General features: G+C 39.8%; 2 long non-coding RNA genes across 3 annotated transcripts; one reads left to right on the top strand and one right to left on the bottom strand.

The window, feature by feature from the left end:
* Positions 1–1,264: 1,264 nt before the first annotated feature.
* LOC113598237 (uncharacterized) lies at positions 1,265–23,780 on the bottom strand. Of its 2 annotated transcripts, XR_003418890.2 has the most exons (7): positions 23,366–23,780; positions 21,405–21,458; positions 16,478–16,619; positions 14,780–14,837; positions 14,062–14,275; positions 6,271–6,370; positions 1,265–4,484 (listed from the first exon to the last, which is right to left on the bottom strand). It is a non-coding gene; the product is annotated as an uncharacterized LOC113598237 (long non-coding RNA). The 2 variants fall into 2 exon arrangements; XR_008295326.1 differs by having other exon boundaries at positions 1,265–6,370.
* LOC113598239 (uncharacterized) lies at positions 22,800–25,237 on the top strand. Its single transcript, XR_003418901.2, has 2 exons — positions 22,800–23,236; positions 23,766–25,237. It is a non-coding gene; the product is annotated as an uncharacterized LOC113598239 (long non-coding RNA).
* Positions 25,238–26,089: the final 852 nt, after the last annotated feature.

Genomic DNA, 26,089 nt, shown 5'->3' with positions numbered 1-26,089 from the left:
TTCTACAATGTTAGCGTTAAATTAGCTGAATATAGACATAAAGGAAGAGGAAAGACAAACTGATAATAGACTGTAAGGAAAGCGTGAATTTGATAATAAGGCAGCTTAATTACTCAGATATTGATTAGGATAATAATGAAGCTAAATTTGTATCCTGTTTCTAAAGATACCATGTACTTGTTTGCTCTTCTAGTTTCCTAAGTAGTCAACAATCTCAAGAGACTGTTCTTGAGACTTAACCATGTATGATTAAAAATAATAGATGATATTGAAAGCATCTGGTTCAGCAAATGCTCCCAGGACTGAAAAGTCAAGGTACTAATGCTGCTTTTTAAGATAATACAAACTGCTAAAAGGAATGCTGATTGAATTTCTAAAAGGTAAACTGCTTAACACAGAGGAATGAGAAGTTATTTTTTAAAGAGTTAAAGGAGATTCATTTGAAATTTATCACAGTTAAGTACTAAACCAAGACAAAAAAAAATGTGATACAAATAAAAGTGGTTAAGCAGAGATTTTAAAAGCAAGCTGTTTGGACAGTTAGTAGAAATCTTTATATGTTTACATAATAAAATCACATAAAATAAACAGAAATAACAAGGTTAGGTTAAAAGGAAAATGGCAGGCAATGAAGTTGAAATCTACAAAATGTTTCAAATAATCCTAAACATCTTTATACAAATGTTAAACTGAGCCTCCTCATTAAAGAATATTTTTTTTTAAGTCAGGGTTCGATGAGGGTCAGGGATTTAACAATGGAGAGGCATAGATTTATCTTGCTGTCTCAGCAAATATTGTCATAAAACAATTTTGCTTTCCAACTCTGTAAAAAGAGCATTTGAGCAGTGTACACATACCAGAAGAAATTATTGTGGGCAGAAAAGTAAAGTTGGCACACTGGCCTTTTATTCCTCTCCTACTGTTACAGAGATTTAATCGTATCTGGGACACGTATGCAAAGCCAGCCAAAGATATTGACAGGGTGGAAGCCATCTTTGCAGTGAAACATGGGAGCTCTTGCCTCCTTTAAGAAATCTGTCCCTGCCAGGGCACCTGGGTGGCTCAGTTGGTTAAGTGTCCAACACTTGATTTCGGCTCAGGTCATGATCTCGTGGTTGTGAGATGGAGCCCCGCCTAGGGCTCTCAATTGGGCTCCCCATTGAGCTTGGAGCCTGCTTGGGATTCTCTCTCTCTCTCTCTCTCTCTCTCTGCCCCTCCCCTGTTCATGCTCTCTATCTTTCTCAAAATAAATAAACATTTAAAAAAAAAAGTAATCTGTCCCCACCAACCACCCGCAGAACAACTTTGTCTTAGAGATAAACGAAGTCAAGGCACAATTTCCAAAGTGCCCCTTAAGCTACCTGGATGGAGACAGAACATTCTGGGATGTGAGGATCCAGGCGGATCCTCTCCTGCTGATTTTCCCCAGCTTGCCCATTAGCACAGATTAGTTTACTGTTCACATTGTCCCCTAGACACGAGGCAGAGAGAGCAAGTGGACTAAAACTGAAACAAGCCTTTGACGAGTACGGGAAGTGGGCTAGGGGTAGGGCACAGTGGAGCAGCAGCATCAGGCATCAGGCCAGAGCAACAGGCTCTGATGGACATACAGAGCCCGTATTTTCCAAACCGAAACTCATGACACATGGCTTGACAAGTATGATTGTACTTATGGGAACAACAGGACAGAATATTTACAACCCAGGGCTGCCCTGGAAAATCTAGGGTATATAAACACCACATCCATAAAGGCATTGAAAGTGGGAAGGCTAACATAACCTACTTTGAATTCTGCAAGTGCTGGCCAGCACATGTGAAAGGAAGCTGAAGTCACCCTCGTCTCTATTTATTTCTATCATAAATGCGTTACATATTTTTGACACATTTAGGATCTCTATTCCAAAGACTTGCCATAAGAATAGCAGGTGATATCTGAATGAAATAGATTTTTACAGTTGAGTAGAAAAGCATGCATCATATCAGATTAGATTGTTTGCCAAACTTTCCTGCCCAGCCCTTGCAGGGGAACTAAACTCACCCAGAGACTTCAGTATATCAGAAGAGAGGAAATATTCTCAGAAAGCCCATGCATGCTTGCACACAGCTTTCAGACTAGGCTCCATGAGTTTCCAGAAAGAAAATTCATCAATTCAAATTTGTGCCACTTTTTTCTTGCCTTACATCCATTTAATTACTTGCATGTGAGAGTCATTGTTTCTTATACGACACCCCCCCCAAAAAATACTTTAGTGAAAGCTTCTTGTAGAAAGAAAAACAAAGGTCAGTAACCTAATATCCCCAAGCAACCCTACAACAACAAACCAGGGAGGGAAAAAAGTGAAGAAATGCTCAGAACAGGGAAAAGATCTTCGTCTGTTTATTCTTTTGACAGTGAATAAAAGTTACGATTTTCCCAATAACTATAAATTGCTCATGTGTCCAACTTTTAGAGAATATATAAGGAGGCCCCATAAAAGATTAGAAGAGTTATTCTGTGTGAGTTAAGAAACTTTTTTAAGGACTAGAAATGCATCAATACAATCCATTTTGTCGTGACACACAGAAACTGGAAGTAGGAAAATGCCTGAGGGATTACCTAACAAAAGGAAAGCTCCTCCCTGTCACATGAGGAAACTGAGGCACAGCAGCATGTCCAAGGTTAGCTAGTTGTAACTGAATCAAGGCCGAACCCCATCTCCTGCAGAGCTTATGGATGAATTTATTCATCTGTAAAATGAGGGTGCCGAACTCCGAGGTCAATGCCAACCATAACATCCTGCAATGCCGTATTGATTGATTGCTTTGTAATCTACTTATTTGTATTTTGGCTCTTAAATAAAGGTAAGGCTGCCAGGTTTGACATATTTCTAGCCCTTAGAAAGCTGACCTGACAGTAAAGCCCTTCCAAAACATTTATAGAGACAATGTTCAGAACAATTTGCAGAATTTAATAAGGTGACACATTTTGAAGCATGGCGCAGTCAGTTACAGGCAGCCAACCTGAATGGATGCATGTGAGGGAGGTATTATTTTTTTTTAATTTTCAAGATGTCACTGACAAGGGAGACATATGCCAAATGGTAACCTAGGTCTCTGTTTAAAAAAAAAAATCCTTGACAAAGGTATGAAGAGCAATGAAGAGCATGGTACAAGAAGAATGAGTGAAACATCAAAATAGGATACCGGGAATGAGAAAACATATTGATTAAAATTATTTAAAGTCATCTGAGGCCTCTTCTTTTCCACTTACACCTGGCCCCAAAATACTGCCATGCAGAGGTTTCCCGACATTTAATAGCTTAGTAGTGATCTAGGATAGAGCCTCTTAAATCAGAGACTACAAATTAGTATAAAATCAGAGTATAGTTTTAAAATCTTCTATGCTAGTTATAATATTCCTTATTTATCTTTACCATAGACTCTTACCAGTATTTCATAGATCTCCAGGTAGGATTTACACAGTAAAAGAAAAAATGGCTATGTGGAATAAATATTGAATGAATGCTCAAATTGTTAAAAGCAAGAATAGCCAAATTACTACTATAATCTAAAAAAAAAAATGGTTTGATCAGATGTAGTATATTTTACATGTATTATATAGGTAAGATGCTTTAAAACATAATGGGGAATAAGCCAATAAGCAGAACATTCTTTTTTAGGATCACGGAGTACTTTTTCATAATACGTAGATTTAGTGGAATATCTACACCACCAAAATCATGACTGGAAGCAAATAAGAAAACAAAAGTACTTGGAAAAATTATCTGGAAAAATTATTGAGCAGTCTGGTTGCCTGATTTCCTGACTTATCTCACAACTCTCAGGTTTCCAGGCGAAACTTCCAGATCTTAAATGCGTTTTCCTACATTGACAGAAGTACCCACACTTTGCAATGAAGCCAACCCAGTTTTGAGCTCATGGTTTACTTGCTGTTTGTTCTTGGGCAGTTACTTAACTTCTCAGTGACTGTTTCATTCTCTGAAATAATAATAACATCTGAATCACTAGATTCTTAAAGTGATTAGATTTGATGGTATCCAAAATTTAGCTGTCATGGTGTATGGCACCAGGAGGCATCCAATACGTGGAGGTAGTCCCAGTAACAAGAAAAAGAGTAGTAATGGTCCTTCTCATGTCTTTTTTTTTTTTTCTCTTGTGGCACATTGTCATGAAATTAACACAGGTCCTGGATTCAGAGAGGGTTGGGTCTGAAGTCAAGCTCTGCTCAGGTGGGTGACAAGAGATGGTCTCTGGTCTGTTTCTTCTTCTGCGAAATGAACACCTTGTTCTTACTATTCTTGTGAAAATTGAATAAGATAAGACATGTTGGTGCTACAACAGTGTCTGGCACAATGGAAGGGATTACACAGAAATGCTGATTCCCAGCACTCCTTGTCCTCACAAGTCACCCCATGCCTTTATTCACTCCAGCACAAGCATGTTCTGAGCCCAGGAAAAATACAAAAGGAACAAGACTGTCCATTCTGGTTTCAAGAAACGGATAAAGAGGCAGAGAAAGAAAGAGAGAGATTATAGGATATGATGACAAATAAGGGAGTTATAAACCAATCTTGAGAACACAAAAGAATAAAGTTTTCTTGAAAAGTCTCTAAAAGATCTTAAATAGTAGGCCACTTAACACCCACTAGAATGGCTACAATCAAAAAAACAAACAAAAAAACAAACAAACAAACAAAAAACACCACCACTGACAAAAACAAGAAAAACAACATAAAAAAGCAAGTTTGTGGAGAAATTGGAACCATTATACATTGCTCACAAGAATATAAAATTCCACAGCTACTGTGGAAAACAGTTTAGTGGTTCCTCAAAAAGTGTAACATAGGGGCGTCTGGGTAGCTCAGTCAGTTGAGCATCAGACTCTTGATTTCAGCTTGGATTGTGGTCCCAGGGTCATGGAATTGAGCCTTGCATCAGGCTCCTTGGGGAGCCTGCTTGGGATTCTTTCTCTCAGCCCCTCTCCCCCATTCATGTTCTCTCTCTCTCTCTCTAATTAAAAAAAAAAACAGGGGTGCTCAGGTGGTTCAGTCAGTTAAGCATCCAACTCTTGGTTTTGGCTCAGGTAGTGATCTTGCGGTTTGTGGGTCCAAGCCCCGCATCAGGCTCTGCGCTGATAGTGTGGAGTCTGCTTGGGGTTCTCTCTCTCCCTCTCTCTCTACATGCCCCTCCCCCTCTCACTCTCTCTCAAAATAAATAAGTACACTTAAAAAAATTAAAATAAAATAAAATAATGTTTACAGTGCAACATAGACTCGAGACCCAGCAATTTCATCCCTAGGTATATACCCCCAAAGAATTGAAAGGAGATTTTCAAACAGACACTGGTACATGAAAGTTCACAGCAGCACTATTCACAATTACCAAAACGTGGAAACAACCCAAGCGGAAAAATACAAGGTGATATACACAATGGAGTACTATTCAGTCAGAGTAAGGAATGAAGCATTGATACATGTTACAGTATGTAGGATCTTTGAAACATTATGTTAAGCGCAAGAAGCCAGTTACACAAGACCATGTATTATGTGATTCCATTTACATAAAATGTCCGGAATAAGCAAATCCCCAGAGACAGAAAGTAGATTAGTGGTCGATTAGGGCTGAGGGAGATGGAGAAATCAAGGGAGGGAGTAAGACCTAAAGGGTATAGTGTTTCTCTTTGTGGAGACAAAAATATTCTAAAACTGACGCTGGTGATGGTTGTATGTATCTGTGACTATACTAAAACTGCTGAATTGTAGGCTTAAATGGATCAATTATAAGGTATGTGTATTATATCTCAATCTGTTTTTAAAAAGAAAGAGAAGGAAACTAAAAATAAAAATATGAAAACACACACACATACACACAATGTCCTAGGAGTTTGGCCAGACTTCTGCTAGATCCAGTAGAGATAGTGACGTTGGTGACCACTCCAATGCTAGAGCTGAAAACAAAAACTTCACAAAACTAAGAGTATGGCAGGCACAGAGGGTAAGAATGGAACCACTCATCCAAAGCCCAAGACAGAGAATGGAGCTAGTGTCTTCTGCAGCACTGAGAGGACAAGTGGGAGCCAGGACATGGGAAAGGGGGCCAGAAAACAAGAAGACATACGATCACTATGGATATGGAAGAGTTGCCACCATCAGAGGCCTGGAAAGCAGGCTTCAGAGTGACCCTGCCGTTCACTGGGCACGTGTGCAGGCAAGCTTGTGATCTTTCTTAAGCATCCGTTTCCTGTAAAATGGTAATAAACATAATGCTCACCTCACAAGATGCTTTCGGGGTTTAATGAAACAAGATAGGTAAAGCATGGAGTCAGAGTCTGGCAAACAGTACGCAGTCAATAAGTATTAGCTCCTTGAATCTGTGGGAAGCCAAGAGTTTAAAGTGAGAAATGTCCAGTTATCAACAAAATGTTATATCAGATGATAAAGGTTTCAAGCTTTTTGAACTTTTGAGTAATTTATACACATTATCACTAATTTAACTTCCCCTGATCCATCAAGAAATACACATGGTTTTTTAAAAACCTCTAGAGAATGATGGTAAATGTCTCCTAGACTAATGATACTGATCTGGCCTCGGTAGCTCAAGCTTAGCCATAAAAATAACAAGTTCTTTTATGATGATATTCTAATTAAATATCCCAAACTTTATTCCAGGTATCTGCAATCCAGTATTGGCAGAGCTAATTCAACCAAGAACATTCTGGCCAGCAAATAATAAATTCTCAGAAGCCAAAATTTCCATTTACACCTGTAAATAGAAAATTCAATTTAATGCAAATTGTTAAATAATAAGACCAGTGGGCAATGAACCATACTAAACACATCACATGAAATGGATCAGTCATGCAGCATGGTGACCAGGAAAGAAATTTGTGACACATTCTGTTCTGTAGCTAAATGCTACGTGTTTACACACGCATGCACACACACGCACAAGCACTGAACAAGGCGCTTCCACAGAGACACAGCACACACATGAAAAATGTACAAATTCAGATGAGTGGCTGGTTACATTCCTCTCTATTTAAACTCTTTTGGTCACCTTCCATGGGATCATCTAACCATGCAGAATGCTATTTTATACAATGCTTGGCAGAGCAGTTGTTAGGCAGAGGAATCCTGTAAACGGTTTCATTGAAGCTAAAAATCATTAAGAAGTAGATTCGGGCATGCTCTTTTGTTGGACCTCCTCCTTGAGAAAGTTCAGAAGTCACTGTCCACAAATTTAAAAGTAGCAAAATAGTTACAGAACCGCTTTAGCTGTGAGGCACGTAAGTCAGATTAAAACCACTCAATGTAGATAATTTTTTTTTCTTACCATAATTTGGACAATAGGATATTACTATGCTTCAGAGATTTTGGAGGTTGTTCAAGGTGCTAGATTTAGGATGTATGTTACAGGGTGTCCAGAGAGCAAGGAAGTTGGGGGTGAAAAGTTTGGAAGAAAATAGGTTTGATTTTTAAACATTTTCTAGCTTTCCGCTCTCTCTCTTTTCTTAAAGAAAACATCATGCATCTGAGCTTAGAAACAGCTTAAAAGAAAAAAAAAAAATCACATGGATCGTCTTTCGTCCTAGTCACCAAGGCGCTGACACCCTAACACAGGCTGTTATAACAAGAGAGTAAAATCCTTAATGCTGACGTAACACTTTGCTTTTTGGGTTCCCAGAGTCTGAAGAGTATACAGACCAAAGCCAAGCAAATCTTAGTGGCAGATTTTTTCCCCCGTATGTGTTTGTGAAGTACCTGTTTGCCAGAAGCTGGAGGATTTCACAGCAAGTGGGACTTTCAGGCTAAAACTAGGAAATGCCAGGGTGAGTCTGGACAAGTTGGTCACCCCAAGTGTTTGTCAATAAAAGACTACAACTGGCACTTAATCATAATATTTGATGTTACACACACATCAAATCGACACACATGTATTGAAATAATTTTAAAATCATGCCCATTTTAAAATGAGAATGCGAAATATTCAGCTAAATGATATACTAATTATTCATTAATTTCCCTCAGCATCCTTTTGTTATTTCTACTTCTGTGAGCTCCCATCAAACCTTAAAGGAAATTTTCAGGTGTATTTTCCAATCAGAAGGACCCATGGTCAACCTAAGAATTTACCCCAAGCCCACTGGTCCTCAGGAAATTGGAAAATTTTGAGAAAAGGGTTTTAATGTAAAATTGTTTCTATACTGAATCAGAGAACTGATTTTACTTTTTGAATAATTCAGCTGAAATTTATGTTAGCCTGAAATATTAATATAATTAAGGAAGTAAAATATTATCTGGAATATGGCTTTACCCCAATCAAAATAAAACATCAAATCCTTTTCTTTATTTTATCAGCTGAGCTTAGCATTTTCTTCTTGCCTAGAAATTTGTTAATGAAACTAATACAGTGAAAGAAAGTTTTTATATTTACCCACCTTTGTCACTCTCCACTTACATCTTCACATCTTTAAGACAAATGAAAACACAGAGTAGCAAAATTATATTTGTTTCTTTCTAAATTCATTGTAGGTATATTTGATTTCTTCCAAATTTCCAATGGTATCTGCTATATTTTGTTACTGAAATATTTCATGTAATTAATTAAGAAGTAGGGATCATGTAGGACCACTTCATTCAAAGATCTACCAGCATATGGAAAACACTGCAAATTACCAAATAAGTCCATTGAGTGAAACATAAAGTAAAAATGAGTTTAAGAGACAGCTGGACATGTTTATGTAGGCAAGGGGGTTGGAAGATATGCTGACAACACAGAGAGGTGTGTTGCAATAAACTTGAAGGAGACAGGCCATTGGGCCAACCATCCCTTTTCTATCCAGGAATTCCTTATGTTCTCATTAGTGTCTCACATCTGGACAGCTGTGTTATTAAAATCTGGTCCTAAACTCGAGTCAATGAAAGGGTTTGGTGTCTCAATTTCATTCTTCCTTTACGTATTGAACACACACACACACACACACACACACACACACACACACACACATTTCAACTTTTGTTCAAGGAAGCATTTCACATCCAGATGTCAGATTTTTGTGACTCATGGCCAAGGAGAGAGAAGGGCTCTGTGAACAAGCTTGTTCTGATCATGTCCACCTCTGTCTGATACGAGTACATATTCATGGCACCTCACTTTCATAAATACAACATTCTAAGCAGTCCTTTGCATGACCACCACCTTCAGTTTGGAGTTAGGCCTCAAGCTTCTATAGCTCAGTTTCTTGGGAAGAAAAAAATATTTTAAGGGTTAGAGAAAAAGGGCAGTTCTCATTCCTTTATCTTTCCTCATCTTTTAAAATATGTGGTTAGGAAAGATTTTGTACAGGATTGGTTAGAAGCCAAGAGTTTCACTGACCCTTTTAGTCATTGCCATTTCACATTTCTTGCCTCAGGAAGTGGTTGAGCTTTTGAACACATTCATATTTTAATATAAATGATGTGGGCATAACCTGCATCTGAATATAAATACCAAGCACCTGCTTTAGCACTTTATAATTAACACACACTTGGATCCCCACTGTGTCATTTGCTCTAAATCATGGTCCCCTTAGGTTGGTGCTATTATCTTATGTTTTTACACATAGAAACTGAGATCCAATGAAGGTAAGGGAGTTGGCTAAAATCACTTGCCCAAGTGGTAAGTGGTCGAGTTAAAGCATGTGCTGTGTAGATCCACCTTTAAATATGTGTGTATGTATATATATATATATATATATACATATATATATATACATACACACACATATAAATACATATATAAATACGCATATAAAAGTAAATACACACACACACACACACACACACATATACATGCATACCTGGAAACATGGATATAAGATGAACTTACATTCAAACAGAAAATAAAGTCCCATCTCTAAAGTGAGTTTTAAAAAAATAAAGTTGAGCAAAAACATAAACAAATGATAAACTTAAATCTATTGGGTCCATTTCTAAAGACTTAATCCTACATGGTAACTAGATAAGCATATGTACTATTTCATTCTCACAAGTTAAGAGTAAAGATGCCTGGGGGGTGTCTGGGTGGCTCAGTCATTTAAAGGACCTACTCTTGGGACTCTCAGTTTCAACTCAGGTCATGATCTTGCGGTTTGGTGAGTTGGAGCCCCACATTGGGCTCTGCACTGACAGAGCAGAGCCTGCTTGGGATTCTCTCCCTCCTCGCTCTCTGCCCTTCCCCCACTCACATCCCTCTCTCTCATTAAACATTAAAAAAAATTTTTTTAAAGGGTAAAGATACCTAAGGAAACAAAATTCATACAATTTACTAATTAAAGACTTCTTTATAGTTTTGCTATCCTTTTCTTTTGTTGTTGTTTTAGGCTAAAAAAATTATAGTCATTACAGTTAATAATAAATGAATCAAAATACTGAATTGTTTGTTTATATTTGTTTAAATTTCAAGCATCATACCTTCACAGTGAAAACCCAGGCACCACCTGTGTTCTAATGAACTGACACTGAAATAATATTGTCTCCACAAAAGCCAAATCCACACTCGGAAGCTATTAATTGCTCTTGGTGTACACAGAAGCCTTACTCAATATTTGGGCATCACAGATAGTATTGGAATACAAACCAATAGGTGAGAGAGAAAGAAAGAGAGAGAGAGCAGCTGTGGTGGCAGGACGAGGGCACTGAGGAAAGAGAGACCGAGCCTGACACCTAAGGAGGACAAGACACCCTAGAGCCTCATAAGGAGCAGCTCCCCAATACCCAATCCCTTCTGATTATTCACTGTATCTGCTTTGGTGCCCATTGCATCATTTGGTTCTCTCCTGGAACAAGTGCCCTGGCCTGAACCCCAGTTTGAGGCTCCTCCCCCAATAATCTGTCTAGCCCTTACCAGTAGCCTCCTGTCAGTCACCAGAGCCTATCCATGAGACCCAGTAGCTGATTGGAGTCCTACTTCCACTGAAACAGAACCCCTCAGAAAGTAAGAGGTACTGCCTCACACTTGGCAAGAAGAGCCACTGAGCTCCTGAAAGAGCCCTGGATGTTGAGGTCAGCCTCTCATGGACTTTGTGCATCAAAGCCCTCCAGCTACTGTCGTTGAAACATTGGCCTCCCTCCCTGAAGTTCTGACATTAGACTTTCTCCTCACTCCCTCCGAGCCAGCTCTGAGGTCCCAACATGCCTTTAGCCCAGCCTGGAAGGGTTATAACATGTCACAGGTGATTTAAACTAATTTCAGTGGTGGTTAATGGATTTCAAAGATCTGACCTTTTGTGCATTAGGAAGATCTACTCTCTCCTTCACTTTATTTTGTAGCTATCATTTGGCTGGATGGCCTGCTGTCTATATTCCCAATAGCATTCATCACGCACAATCTGTCTTCCCTGCCAGCCTGCAATGATTAGGTCTGTATCCTTATTCTCGGCATGGAGTCCAACACATAGTAGGGAATTGGTAAGCATTTGCTGAATGAATAAATATGTGATACATGTGTATAATTGTCAAGCAGTTCATTTGTTTAGGACATGAAGTGCCCCATCACATATTTGAATTTATTAATTGGCCAATAATCCTGATGCATTAGTAAACACATTTAAACTTTAACATATTGGGGTGCCTGGGTGGCTCAGTCGGTTAAGCATCCGACTTTGGCTCAGGTCATGATCTTGCAGTCTGTGAGTTCTGGCCCTGTGTCGGGCTCTGTGCAGACAGCTCGGAGCCTGGAGCCTGGAGCCTATTTCGATTCTGTGTCTCCCTCTCTCTCTGCCCGTCCCCTGCTCACTCTCTGTCTCTCTCTGTCTCTGAAAAATGAATAAACCTTAAAAAGAAAAATTAAACTTTAACATATTTACACATAAGGGCACACTTTCAAAAACCATTTAACCAATGTCTAGGGGTAGGTAGGAGGAAGATTATAAATATCTTTGCATTCAGTTGTTGTTTCATAGTATATACAGAATTTAGTTTGTATTATTGGCCTCTCAAGAGAGAATTGAAGCACAAATAATATGTTTTTATCTACCATCTTAACATGTGAAGTTCTTCTCCCTTCAAAAGAGTATTTGCCAACTTTGCTTTATAAAATTCTAAGTAAACAGAAGGAAAAGACAGCCCCTTACTGGAAGTAGCATTTTCATTCAACAACAGAACTATAATAAATATACCTTTTCTTGGGCTTCACATTCATCAGCAAAAAGTCCAGAAAACTATAGGTAGAATATATTGAGATAGCCTCCTTATCTTTACTTAAAACTAATAATTTTGTGACTTCATGACAAAAGGAAAAAATTATTTTTCAATGTTCAGTACCTATATGATCCCGGCTGCCCCTACTCTCCCATCTCAAATAAACTCAAATAATTTTCCAATTTTGTTCCCAAATCACTCTCTTGACCAACTGTTTATGACTTGGTGCTTTTATGTACTAAAGACAAGTGACAAACCAGTTATGGAAGAGAAGAGAAAAAATCTCTCCTAAAACCAAGGCTCCCTTTCTAATGTGTACACATATTTGTACATGTATGTATCAGAACTAATCTAAGTCACAGGGCAGAATTCAATTCCATTTTGATGGCACTCTGCTATGACTCTGAGCCAGTCCTTCAACACTCTGTTTCCTCATCTGTCACAAAAGAGTACTAAAATTTGCCCTTGGCCAGTTTCACAAAGATGATTCCATATCTGAAACATACTTGGGGCTTCCAAAATGGGTTTATTTCATCTGACTCCATCAAAATCTTAATTTCCTCCTTTTCCAAATGGGGCATAATAATATCTGCCAACCTTGAAAGTTTATTGTAAGGATCAAGTGAAGATAATACATATGCAAAAGCTTTGAAATTTGAAAATGTTTTACATGTGAAAGTTATTTTTATTCAAATACTTTCACAAATGCTTGTCTAATCTAAATACAAGTCATTGCAAACTACAATGAGACCTTTCCGATTGGGGGGGGGGGCCCTGTTAATATGAAGTGCAGGGAAGCTGCGTTGCTCCTGTGGCTAAATGCATCATCTGCGGAACATACGTGTGCTTGGTGTTCTTTGTTCAGCAGTGAAAATCAGCTCCTACCATGACATTCACGTTCACTTCAAAATGTATTTTTAAGTGTCCACCGTGTGCCAGATACTTACTAGGAGTCGAGGGTATGCCTTAGCTCAGACTACTATACAGCATACCATAGACTGCGTGGCATAAACAATAGACATTTAGTCTTCATGGCTCTGAAAGCTGGGAATTCTAAGATCAAGGTGCCAGTGTGTTCACTTCCTGGTGAGAACTGGCTTCCTACCTTGTAGACAGCCACCTTCTCGCTGTGTGCATGGGGACAGCAAGCTCTCTGTGTCCTTTTTCTTACAAGGGCACTAATCTCACCTTGGGCTCCCACCCTCATGACCTCATCTCAACCTGATTACTTCCCAAATGCCCCACCTCCACATACCATCACATTGGGAATTAGGCCTTCAATAAATCGGTTCTGGGAGCTAGGACATTCGGACCAGACGAGAGTATAAAGATGAAAGTGGCAGTGTCCCTGGCCTCAGAGAAGCCTTATTCTAGTTGAAAGAAGACACATAAAGGCAACACAGCAGTGCAGAGTGTTAAGTGCTATGAGGACACAGAAGAGCCAGCCTCAGACTTCCAGGAGGAGATGACATGTGAGCTGAGTTAAAGAATGAACGCTCAAGTCAGCCACACGAAGGGAAGGAGAGAATACTCCCAGTAAAAAGCATAGGTGCAAAGGCCCTAACATTGGAAATAATATGGCTTAAGGGGAAATACGAGCAATAGTACAAAAGGTAATGTGCCCTTTGAAGATTGGCAGGAGACGAAAATGAAGAAGAGAATGTGTTCCACCCAAGAGAGCCTCATGTGCTTGGCTAAAGAACCTGTGGTTTATGGCATAGGCATAAGAAATGCTGCAGTATTCAAACCATGGGGACAGGCAGGATTAAACTGGCCCGGTTTCTTGGATTCTCGATTTTATCCAAAACTATGGAAGAGGTACAAAGTTTAAACTGAAAGGTTATCATTTCAAAACAATATTCATAAATATTTAAACACCCACCCTCAGGGGTCCATCTTTGAGGTTCGCTGAGTTTGAGGAATACCACAGTCATGTCATTGGGAACTGCTGACAGTGGTGACACAGTCAGATAGATGTTGTTGTAGATCAATGACTCATACCGGTGATGGAGAATAGATACGAGGGAGGAAAGACTGGAAACAGGAAAGCCAGTCGGGAGGTGGGCACAGCGTTCCAGGAAAGAGATGACGAGTACCTGAAACAGGGTAAGATGAAAGTGTGGAGGATTTGGGAAACGTGAGCACATGTCAGGAACTTGTGGAGGTAAGATCGTTAGCATTTGCTGACTCATTAAATATGGAATTTTTTTTTTTTTTTTTAAGAAAAGAGTCAAGGGGCACCTGGGTGGCTTAGCGGGTTAAGCGTCTGGCTCTTGATTTCGGCTCAGATCACAATCTCACAGTTCGTGGGTCTAAACCCACAAAGGGCTCCTGTTGCTGACAGCATGGAGCCTGCTTGGGATTCTCTCCCTCCTTCTCTCTCTCTCTCCCCCCTCCCTCACTCATGCATTCTCTCTCTCCCTTTCTCAAAAATAAATAAACTTTTTAAAAAATTTTAAAAAGGAGTTAAAAGTCACCCCAGGATTTGGGCTTGGAAGACTTGGGATGGACAGTTGTGCCCTTCAATAAGCTGCAGAATATAGGAGAAAGTCAAAAGTTAGATCATCCCTTCAGCTCTGACCATGTACATTTCTACATACCCATGAAAATCCAGGTGAAGATGTTCTGAATTTCTCCCGATAGTCTTCTCTGATTCTCCTGTGAAAAATCACAAGCATTTGCAAGGTGGTCAGAATTAGTGGGCCATTCAGCTTTATCTCCTTTCTCACTTCCGGTGGCCATGTCTAGACTTCCTATATGACCTGGGTTCACCTCCTTCACTATTTTCTCCGATGCTTCTTAGCATCTATGACAGAGTAGTGGCTGCCTGAGTGTGGTTTTCTTAGGGAAGCACAAACAACCCAGTTCCTTAAGATCCTTGGTTTTTTAACCTTTTCAATAACACACCATATGTCACTGACTTGAGGACTATTCTTAAATAAGTAACCTAGAAGAAAATTCATTATCATACCATCCACAATCTCTTAGCTTCCCATGTCCCTATTTCTGAACTTTATTTCATTTCCAACAACTTCGTTTCTAATCTTGCTCCTGGATTCCCAATTATAATAAAACAAACACTGATCTCAGGTGGGGAATAAGCATCAGAAACAGATGAACTCATAAGACAAAAATCTTATGTCTCTGTCCTCCTGTTTTCATGCAAATGTCCCCAGTAATTAAATCAGGGAAAGAAAATGTAGCAAAAACATATCAGCCAAATGGTTTCAAAATTTCAAAAGAAGCTGTAAATATGGTCTTTTTTAGAAGATCAGGTTCTAACTAGAGTATGAGAAAGGGTAACAGTTGTTCTGATGAAGCAGTTTTTAAATTCTTGTCAGTGATTTAAAGAGAGATAACTGATGTATGTTGAAGAAGCTGGCAAGATTTTTAAATAGTTCGGACGCTACAGGGAGCATTTTTTTTTTCTTAAAGCAATGTACTCAGAAGTGTTGGCAAGATTTTATTTGAACGTAGCAGTGCTTATGTGAGGAAGTTATTTTGAATTACCCTAGTATAAATATGTATGACTTTATTTGTATTGAAAATTTCCTTTGCAAGTGAGTGACTGAGGGACTGTTATATCTCTATTGCTTGGCAAATGATTTCAGTATTTCATTTTGGAAATAAAATACTCAAAACTCAAAAATAATGCCAGACTCCTGTTTATGACCACAGGTGATTTTTGTGCCTACGTTAATACCTTTTAACTCCTATTTGCCATGTGGCACAAATGGCATCTGTTGTCTTACGTCTGGCTTTTTTTATACAGTATTCATGCATGCAAGCATTCATTCATTCGGCAGACATTATTCAGAACCTCTCAGCCACCAAGCTCTATGCTAGGCACAAGGCAGACAGCAATAGTATTGAACTGGCCTTCCTTATAATATTTCGCATAAGCATTCTGTTTCCTCTGGGCAGTTTTCTGCAATATAGTGGAAATTTCTAATCTTAGCATCATAGCTTATTATTTAAAAAGCTAAGCCTGTTGAAGGCTATGGACAAGGCTAACTTTGAAAGATAGTTTTTCCTCTCAGCAGAGAACACCAAAACAAGGGTAAGAGGAGGTGAGGGCCCTGAGAAATAGGACCTGAAGGGGAAGGAAGAAGAGAGAGGGAAGGGTACTGGAGAAGCAAAGCATTGTAAATAGGGCTCATACTTTTCACCTCTGGACTTTTGAGCAACCAGTTACTGTTCTACGTGAAAATGAAATTCCTGGCAGGAAAATCATCTAGCCCCTGTGCTGATGGAGCCTGTTCGTTTACTTAAAGGAGAAACAAAACACAACCCTACACCTTCTTTGTTTTCCTTCTTCAGCTCTTGTGTGGTGTTAGCAGGTGAGGAGATCATTTACTCTCAAGTGCAACTTCACACTTGGCGGCATAAGCAAATCATACTTGTACTAGTCCGGTCCATTTCCTCCTTATGATTTCTTTCCTTTTTCAGAGAAAACCTCTTATTAAATTTTAATATATTTACTTAAAAATCAACCACGAGAAGGCTCATCAGAGCCATTTAAAGAGAAAGACAAATATATACACATAATTCTGCATATGCTCCTCCTTCGTTTATCTGAGGCCACGTGTAAAGCTGATACAGCGGAAGGGAAATAAGCCAGCCTAACTTGATAAAAAGGAAATGTGTGAGTCTAAGTGTCCATGGTCCCCGCCTGCTACCCTCATCTATCCTCGTGCTCATCTCAAGCCGTTACAAGTGTGAAACAGGAGCTCACTTTACTTCCCTTTAAAGCTTTTTAATGAACGGCAGATTCCACAAAAGACAACAAATATTTACTATATAACAGGCACTGTCGTAGGGGATCGGGAAAGATACATCAGGGGTAGATCATCTTCCTTTGTCAAATAAATTACTATTTAAAGATCCTAAGTGAAGCAACGATTAAAAATTTCCAAGTGATGGAGTGCCTGGGTGGCTCAGTTGGGTAAGCAGCCAATTTTTGATTTGAGCTCAGGTCATTATCTCACTGTTTATGAGTTCGAGCCCCATGTCAGGTTCTATGCTGATAGTGCACAGCCTGCTTGGGATTTTTTCTCTCTGCCTCTCCCCTGCTCCCTTACTCTCCCTCTCTCAAAATAAATAAACTTCAAAAAGTTTTCCAAGTGATGGTTTTGCTTCAGTATCATAAAACACACATTACTTTGCCCCAAATCCAAAGTTCAAAGTGATTTCAAATTGTAAAACATACTTCACCCAATCCTGAACATTCTCCTCAAGCACGCAAGAACCCTCCCTAGTAGAAGTAGAGATCATCTTTACCTAATGACCATGGCAAACTATTGTAAATAACTTTTCAATATCCTATATAAATGCCAGATGATAGTAGGTAATAATACACCTCAGGATCATGCTGATTTCTCTAAACTGAAATTCCAAATACTTATGAGATAGATAAATTAAGCTTTAAAAGAATGAGGTTTTAATTTTTTCTTCTTGTTTTGAAAGGCCAAGAATTTTCTGTGAACATTCAGTTTTGTTCTGTCCCTCTTGTCTAGAAGGGTACTAGCCATGTGCCAAGAACAATAGAAATACCAGCTTCCCTCAACCCAGAAAAAATACCCCTTTGCCACAGGAGCCATACTTACGGTTCCACAATGGCCAAGGAAAAACCTAATAGGAACAGATTGTGTGTGCCTGTGTGTGTGTGTGTGTGTGTGTGTGTGTGGCAAAGTCAGTTCCAGAGAGAGAGAAAGAAGCCTGGTTTGCACAGTAGTAGAACCACTAGAATTATATGCTCCGTCCCTGTGTCCACGGCCCAGTCCTCCCCTGACGCCCTCCTTTCTAGGGCATGGGGTAGAAAAGTCACATACACAGTAGATCATGCCAGGGCCTGCTGACACAACCCTACTCCCAGATTTACGGGCAGGAGAGTGAAGCAATGTCTGTGCTACATACGTAGTCTTACTTTTATTTTCATTTTTTTAGGTAGATGTTTCAGCACTTGACTGGGGGGGATGGGAAGAAGATATTGCAGGAAAATTTCTCAGTGCTATTACATCCCCTCTACCCACTCCTCAATCCCTTCAATCTTCTGAAGTTTGGGTGAGGGTCAGTGAAGAGCTTTGGACAGTGTTAAGAGCCTCTTCTTTTTACCTAGCACAAATAGGATCTCTGATACTTCCTGGCCATGCTAAGCTGGCTACAAGACTACTTCCTCCCATGCCAGGTCATACGGAGAGAATGAGGTGGGAAAATATTTTTCCTTACAATGACAAATGGCCATGTGAAAAATGGAGTCTCAGGGGCTAGTATCGTGATGTTTATTATCATGAACACCTGACCTTTCCCACTACAAATTGAGAAATTCCATGGTAGTTTTCTAACTTTGTTATCAGTGAGCATTGATTTCTGTACAATGAAAGAATCAGTTAAATAATTCCTAGTAAATCATAAAATAGTTAAAACAATTAAATAACAATAAAATAATTATAATAATAATTAAGCGTATGCTACATCTACTCTACTTTTTTATAACTTCATGTTTTTCAGGTAATTCATGGGAAAAAACTCCTATGTATTTTTTAAATGTTTGTTTTATTTCGAGAGAGAGAGAGTATGTGTGCACATGTGGGGGAGGGTCAGAGAGAGAGGGAGAGAGAGAATCCCAAGCAGGCTCTGCATTCAGCAGCTCAGCACAGAGCCCAATGTGGGGCTCAAACCCATGACCGCAAGATCGTGACCTGAGCCACTATCAGAAGTCACTCAACAGACTGAGCTACCCAGGAATTCCTATGTATTGATAGGCCCCAGATTTTCCTATGTACTGATATGCCTGTCCTACATCAGACATTTTACATATATTGTTATTTTTTTTTCACCACAACTAGCTTAAATCTACGTGTTCTTTTGCTCTTTTTATTTTTCTTAATTAATCTCTATGCCCAACGTGAGGCTCGAACTCACAACCCCGAGATCAAGAGTCACGTGCTCTACTGACCAAGCCAGCCAGGTGCCCCTCTTTTGCTCATTTTTAAAATGAGGTTCACAGGGGTTTAATATCTTGTTCTCAATATATAATTAGTACACAAAATGCATGAAATCAAATCCAATTCATCTGATTTCAACATTTGTATCTTTGCCTTTATAATATGCTATCATTGAGGAGAATATAAAGAAGCTAGTGTCAAATACATTGATGTTCAGTTTGCACTCAACAAGTGACAAAAGAAATTGTACAGAAAATAAAAACTATTCATGATCTTCATCACTGACTTGTCCTGTGCTTGGGCCCAACACTGGGGTCAGGGTGAGCCAGAAGGAACCCACGCATGGGAGCTTTCCCTGAGCTGGGGTTCCTGGAGAGAAGACCGAACTGAACTGTGAAGCAACAGACAACAAAGCTAGAGAAAGCATTTGACCTGAGCGTTTGACTTGAGCCAACGTTGTAACTAGAAAAATGAGCCGAAGCATTAGGTCCAAAAGGCAAAATAAGCCATACGTGGAAACACAAGGACTAACCTACTCATCCAGGAAGATTGGAAGTCGATCATAATGCAGGGCGCAGGGTGGGTGGGCACAAGCGGTTCAGAAGTGTATCTCGAAAGGTGAGATGATACTGAGTGAGATGTGCCTGGCCTTGGCCACGAAGATGGACCTGACACATTCAAAGGTCCACACAGAACCAGACACTTAAATTCTAGAGAAAGTCATCAATTCTCTCTAGGTCACATCTAAAACTGCCAGGCATAGAGAAGCAGGTTTGGGTTTTTTTCCTTAGCTGTTACCATTTCATAGTTGCGATTATCATGAAGAAGATCATTTTTGAGAAGAAGGTTTTTACATTTAAGTATCTGAAATAACTCTGAAAAAAAAAAATCACCCCCGAATAGTACATTAGAACTGAGTAGAGTACAAAGTTTATAACTTTGACCTCTTAACAGAATAAGGACTATTAAAGAAGACCACAAAGCAGTATGAAGCTATTTCCAGGTCACCAGACAATCTGTAGGTACAAACAATTGCTGGTCCCATTTCCCTTCAAAAAGGGAAAAAGTAAAAGGTACAGGTCACTCTGAGCCCCTAGTCTGATGTCCAAATGGCCCTTTTGGTGGCTTTGACCTACGAGGAGCACGGAATGGGTCCTTAGAGACAGGAAACAATTAAGGGACACTTTCAGTGTTTTGAGGAGTCAGAGAAAACAACAACAACAAAAAGCCATCAGTGTTGGGATTAAAAATCGCAATAGTTTTTTTTCCCCTTAGCATTTGCATTGATTTTTCAGCTTTTGCATCAAAAAGAAAATCTGGCCTTGTGGATATTTAAGAGGCTAGGGAATTTCATTTTCCATTTAATAAACTGATTTTCTCCCCCACTATAGGTACTTGGAATTAGCACAAACCCCAGGATAACTACAATTCCAAAAGGGAATGTTCAGTTCATTATGAATGGTCTGACAGCAAATAACGGTCTGACAGCCAAATTCCTGGTCTCCAAATTTGTAAGTTTGCCTTTTTTTTTTCTCACAATTCTTACTCAAGACCGCTTCTGAGCTTTTGCACAGTTAACCCTTACACTCAAAGACAGTATTACTGGTGTTACTAAAGAACACAAGAAACGTCAAGTTTATACACTTGGATTAAAAGAAGTCTGATATTTATAACCAAATTATGACCATCTTGAATACAATAAATTAACTGCTGAACTAACATAATAAAGAAATACTGTATTTATTCTCAAGTCTGTGGCTACACATCCTTTGAACAGGTCTAAAGAATCATAAACCAGCCATAAATCTTATGATGTTTTCCATTTTATTTCTTCACTTTAATGACATAGTACTCATCTCTCAATAGGAAAATTATGAATGATACTAAAACTTAAATAGTTGTTTTTGGTAGTCAAAATTAATTTATACTGTCTTTAATTGATCTGTATGTTCCACATTATTTTTTCAATTTTTCATTATAACAATAAAGCTACACCATAATGATGTTTCATGTATTACTTCATTGAATTCTCAATAAAACCCTAAGGAATGAACACTATTAATGTACCCACATTGTTGATAAGGAGACAAATTTAGAGAAAATTGCCTGTAATCATACAGGTAATCATCTGCACTGTTAGTATCCAAAATAGATACTTTGAACTTCAACTGACACAGGGATATACAAATTCCAGGGATATATTTGCGTGATCATTTTGAAATAACTTTACACCAGTGCACATACTAATAAGTAAAAAAAAAAAAAAAAGTAAAATTACCTTAAGTACCACGTCTTAATTATTTGTCAACTGCCTCAATGATCCACTTTTGACCTGTATAAATAGACAACCGAGAAGTTCAATGATCAAATCCCAGTATGAAAATATGGTGCATAATTAGTGCACATCTCTGCATTTGGGGAGGACAGCGAATTGATTTTACATAGGGCATTGTTTTTCCTAATTAATTGTAGCTTTGTCACATGTTTGTATGTGATTGCTACATAAGTGGTTTACAAATTGTTAAGAAGTTTTATGGATATCTAGAAAGAATAATACAATTCAATGAACTTACACAAATGTTAAAGAGAAATTTAACATTAAAATGTTACTTTGTTTCTTTGTCCTGAGAGAATGAATTCTTTTTAAAAAAAACACAGTTAAAATCAAGCATTAGATATGCAAATATGTGTTCAGATCAGAGATACCAAAATTATTCAAATGATTAATTATTCATCATAAAATGTCAATTAATAATTATGAAGCATAAAAGGCATCTTTCTAATGCATCTTCATTTTTCTTGGCCTAAAAAGGGGCTTAATATACATGTTCAATTGACTTCTAACAAGTTTTAAAAATGCAACAAAGTAAACAAATTGTAAACAAGTGCAAACTCTGAATTTTAATAAGTGAACAACAAATGTGCTCAAAATGAACAAAAAGCAAAAAAAAAATAAGGAAAACAAAAAACATAGCCACATTCATGACCTAAACGGCCCCATGCTCACTCACCTGCCAGGGAAGGGGTCAACCTGGCCAAGAAACCAACCCAACAACTCAAGTTGTGAATGTGTTTAGCAAGTACAAAATAAACATGATGTTTCTCTCCGAAGTGGAGAGAGGAGAGTGGGGAGGAGAGTGCCTTGGGAATTTTTTACACTTTGTGAATAGACATTAAAAGATAAAGCACAGTTTAAGTTTCCTTAAATTACCTATTATAACTCCTAAAGTCCATTAAGCACTGCTAAAATATCCCTGTAAATGAAAATTTTTCACAGTTTTAATTGTCAATAATTTCCCTGTGTCAACTATTTTATTAATTTTTCCAGGAAGGTTATATCTTTTAAAAAGTCAGTTTGAGCTGATACAATTGAGAATAAGAAACCATTTGATTACTAAGCTATTGATTTATATTTATGATTATGATTATGATTTACTTAGCACTGACACCTGGTGAACTTGATGACCCAGGGAGTTATTTTAGTTAAGGCGTGCGTCCCTGACCTCCCGCTGGTAGATTAATTACATATTAAACACTGTGTTTTCAAAACTAAATGATAAATCTGGACCCTTAAAGGAGGCACAAAAGAATCAGAGCGAGAGAGGAGGGGATGCTAAGAAACAAAACAGACGGCAAAAGGAAGATAATCAGATAAAAAGAAAAGAGAACGTAGGAAATGCAATTGGGAAAGAATTTCAAGAAAATAAGGATAAAGGGCTAGGAGGGCTGACAGGAGGGCAAGAAGGAGGGAGGAAAGGAAGGGTTTTGGGTTTTTAATTCCCTGGCGAGGCTGCTGGCGTCCGCGCCCTTAACGCCACAGCCTTCCAAGTTGAGGCGAAAGCCACCTCCTCGGGCCTGCGTCGCATCCAACTTACTCCAAGTTTTCTGGTGACTCCTACAGGGCCCCTTTCCGTCCCCGCCCCCCCCCCCCCCCCCTTAGAGAGATTGACAGTCGCGTGGAGGAGGCTTTTCCAGGCACAGCCTTTCTCATGGTAATCAGCCCCCAGCATCACCTCCCGGCTGCGGCCGCTCCCGCTCCTTGCGCAGCTCGCGGACCCCAGGGACCGGAAACGGGGCGGCGGGCGGGGAGCAAGCTAGCTAGCGACCCAGGTCAGCTGACCCGGCGGCGGGGCGGGGGTCGCGGGGTTCGCGGGCGGGGACAGGTCCGGGGGAGGACGGGCGGGGACCGACCCTCCCCTCCCCCCCACGTGCTCCTCCGCCGGTTCGGCGGGGCCTTACCCTGAGATCAAATGGAGGGACCGAAGCTGGGGGCGTGGGGGACCGAGCGCGCCGAGAATTGGGGGCGACAATCAGACCTGTTTTGCATCAATAAATTAAGACGCTCATTTGAGTCCTGAAGTTTGCTGGTTCCTGTCAGTGGAGACGTTGGCAAAAGCACTGAAGCCGAGATTCAGCCTTAACTTCAAAAAATAAAGGAAAATAAAATAAAAAGAACCCCCTCAGCTGGCCGCCCTGCTGGGGCCAGGTGACGTGCGTGATTCCATAGCCCGCGGGCCTCACAGCAGGAACGTTAGGGTCGGTCTGAGGTTCTCTGGTCCTTGATTTTGTTGAAAAGGGTTTCTCTGAGAGATGCTCCTGATTTTTTTTTTTTTTAATAGATTTTCCCCTCCTATCCTAGGCTCAACTCCGAATGGATTGGATTGCAAGTTTGCACGTGAGAAAACCGTTTGGCTTGGCTTGGACCCCTGCCGCCCCCCCCCCACCCCCTCCACACACACCCCAATCCAGGGGTCTCCTTTATCACCCTTTGCTTGCAACTCTAAAAGAAGTTGCCCACCTCCTGCGTAACAACCCAGGGTTGAAATAATTCCTCTAGATGAAAGATCAATTCCGTTTTCAAAACGAGAATAGTTTCCTTTTTTTAAATTTTCTCCACATGGTACAAAATAAACAGAATTTGCTTTAAAAAAAAAAATCATTAGCTGTGGCCAAATTCGAATTCCTTCTACAGCCTGTGTGTTCAAGGGCAGAAACATTGTATCTCTTTGGGCTTCTGGGCCGGCAAGCGGAGCTGGGGGCTTGGGGGGTTGGAGGGGGGGGGGAATCTGCTGTGAAAGTTGAGGAAATTGACAGACTGTGAGGTGAAGAGGGGGACCGTCACCAGGTCCTGGCTGAAGGAAATTGGAAAACAAAAGTGCATCTTCTTACCCTGACTGGGTGGAGGGAATCCTGAGGGAGGCAGTTTATTTTACTCAAAGAAACCCTAAAGAATTGTTTTTCCTCCCTCCAGTGTCGATTGCAATATTATTTCATATTTACATGTATCTGTTGTTTTAATCCCCTTCGTCTGCGCTAATCTCGAAATGGATTATTAATGGGGAAGAAAGATCGGGAAGGAACGATTCATTTGCAGGACTTGTTTTGCTGTGTGAGGAGACGAAAGCACCAGTCCTCTCTCGACTTTTCCCTGCGCCCAGCCCTCCTGCATCCCGCTGATCCCACGATCACCATTGTCCCCGACCTGGCCTTCGGACTCAGGGAGTGTTCGGAACAAATTTATATTCGGCTTCCTCCCGTCTCCCCGCCAGTGCGTCGGTGGGAACTCTCGGTCAAATGAGGAGGGGAGTGCCAGGGGCGTGCCAGGCAGGGGCGGGGGGCAACCTGCCCGCGCGCTCACCCCTCGCAGAGACCCTTCCCTTGCCCTCATCCCAACATACACCTTAATGGGAACCTGAAAGATTGCTTTTTTACCCCAAACCAAATACTTGAAAGTCGGAACTCCCAGTGCTAAGTGTTGGGGCTGCCTCCTGCCACTTGAACAATTACTGAGCCCACAGTAATCAGATGATTAGGTGTTTTTAATGGAAATACTTCAGTCTTTTTTTTTTTTAAGTCAGATCCTAAGTAACCTGACACTAATATACATAATAAAGACAAGTGATTTGTTAGCCCTTCTCTGAGATCCTTTGACCTGAGGTTTTTGCCTGTGACTGTGTGTCTGAGACTGTAACCCTCCAAGGACTACCTGGGCTCCAGCAGTGGGGTCTTGCCTGGAATCACTCCTTTGCAGTGGGATCCTTCTTCCACGGGAATGGGAGAGGAGAGGCTGAAGAGCAAACTTCTAGAGAAAGCTGGATTCCATTTTTTTTTTAATAAAAAGGAGGGGGAAGTGGGAAGAGGAAGAAAAAAGACATTAATAATACAGCTAAATCTCAGGGGAGGAACTTGATAAGTCAGACATATATTTAATATAAATATGTACTATTAAAAGCAATGTAAAACTAAAATTTTAAATATTTCTAACCCATATTGGAAATCATTAATTTTCTTTTTTTTACAATTAACTTTTAGAATGATGATCTTGAATGCTCCTCTTCTATAGGTAAATTATCTGTAATGGTGTGGGGGAAAAAATTAATTTACGTAGCTATTCTCATTGTAATAAAGAATCAAGTTAAGAAAGAGATGAGTCTGTAAACAACTGTGAAATTTTACTTTTTTTCATCTTAAAGTAAGAAGTGGCTGTGGTCATGCTAGATGGTTATTTCCCTCCCCCCAAATATGCAAAATAGAAAGACTTGCACCTCTGGGACTATGGATGTGGCAACCCAAGTGGTGGCTTTTCCCTCCTCTGCGTGCAATTGCAAGTGACTCCTGCATTCAAAGTCTTGCTTTAGGCACACATTCAAAGCACAATTCAAAGCAGTTTATCTTAATATAAGTAAAAGTCTAGTGTTGGATCAGGGTATTATTTGTTTCAGATTTCATCAGACTGAAAACAGAGGGCTGTGACACTGAACAATATTAAAGCAGAAAAACTGGTGGTGAGGTGGTTTAATCCTCCTGACACCTCCACCTTTACCTTTGCAAGGAAGTCCAAAGGCTGTTGGGACTGGAAGTTTATTTTGTGCTCTGAGGTTCTCAAGCACTTTCACTCTTAAGAAAAAAAAAAAAAAGTCTCACAGTTCTTTAAGAAATTGAGCCTGAACCATTGGAGGCTAA

Source organism: Acinonyx jubatus, chromosome C1 (assembly GCF_027475565.1).
Source record: "Acinonyx jubatus isolate Ajub_Pintada_27869175 chromosome C1, VMU_Ajub_asm_v1.0, whole genome shotgun sequence".
NCBI classification, from domain to species: Eukaryota; Metazoa; Chordata; class Mammalia; order Carnivora; family Felidae; genus Acinonyx; species Acinonyx jubatus.
The sequence above is the reverse complement of the archived record's forward strand: the minus strand, read 5'-3'. Positions and strand labels throughout refer to the sequence as shown.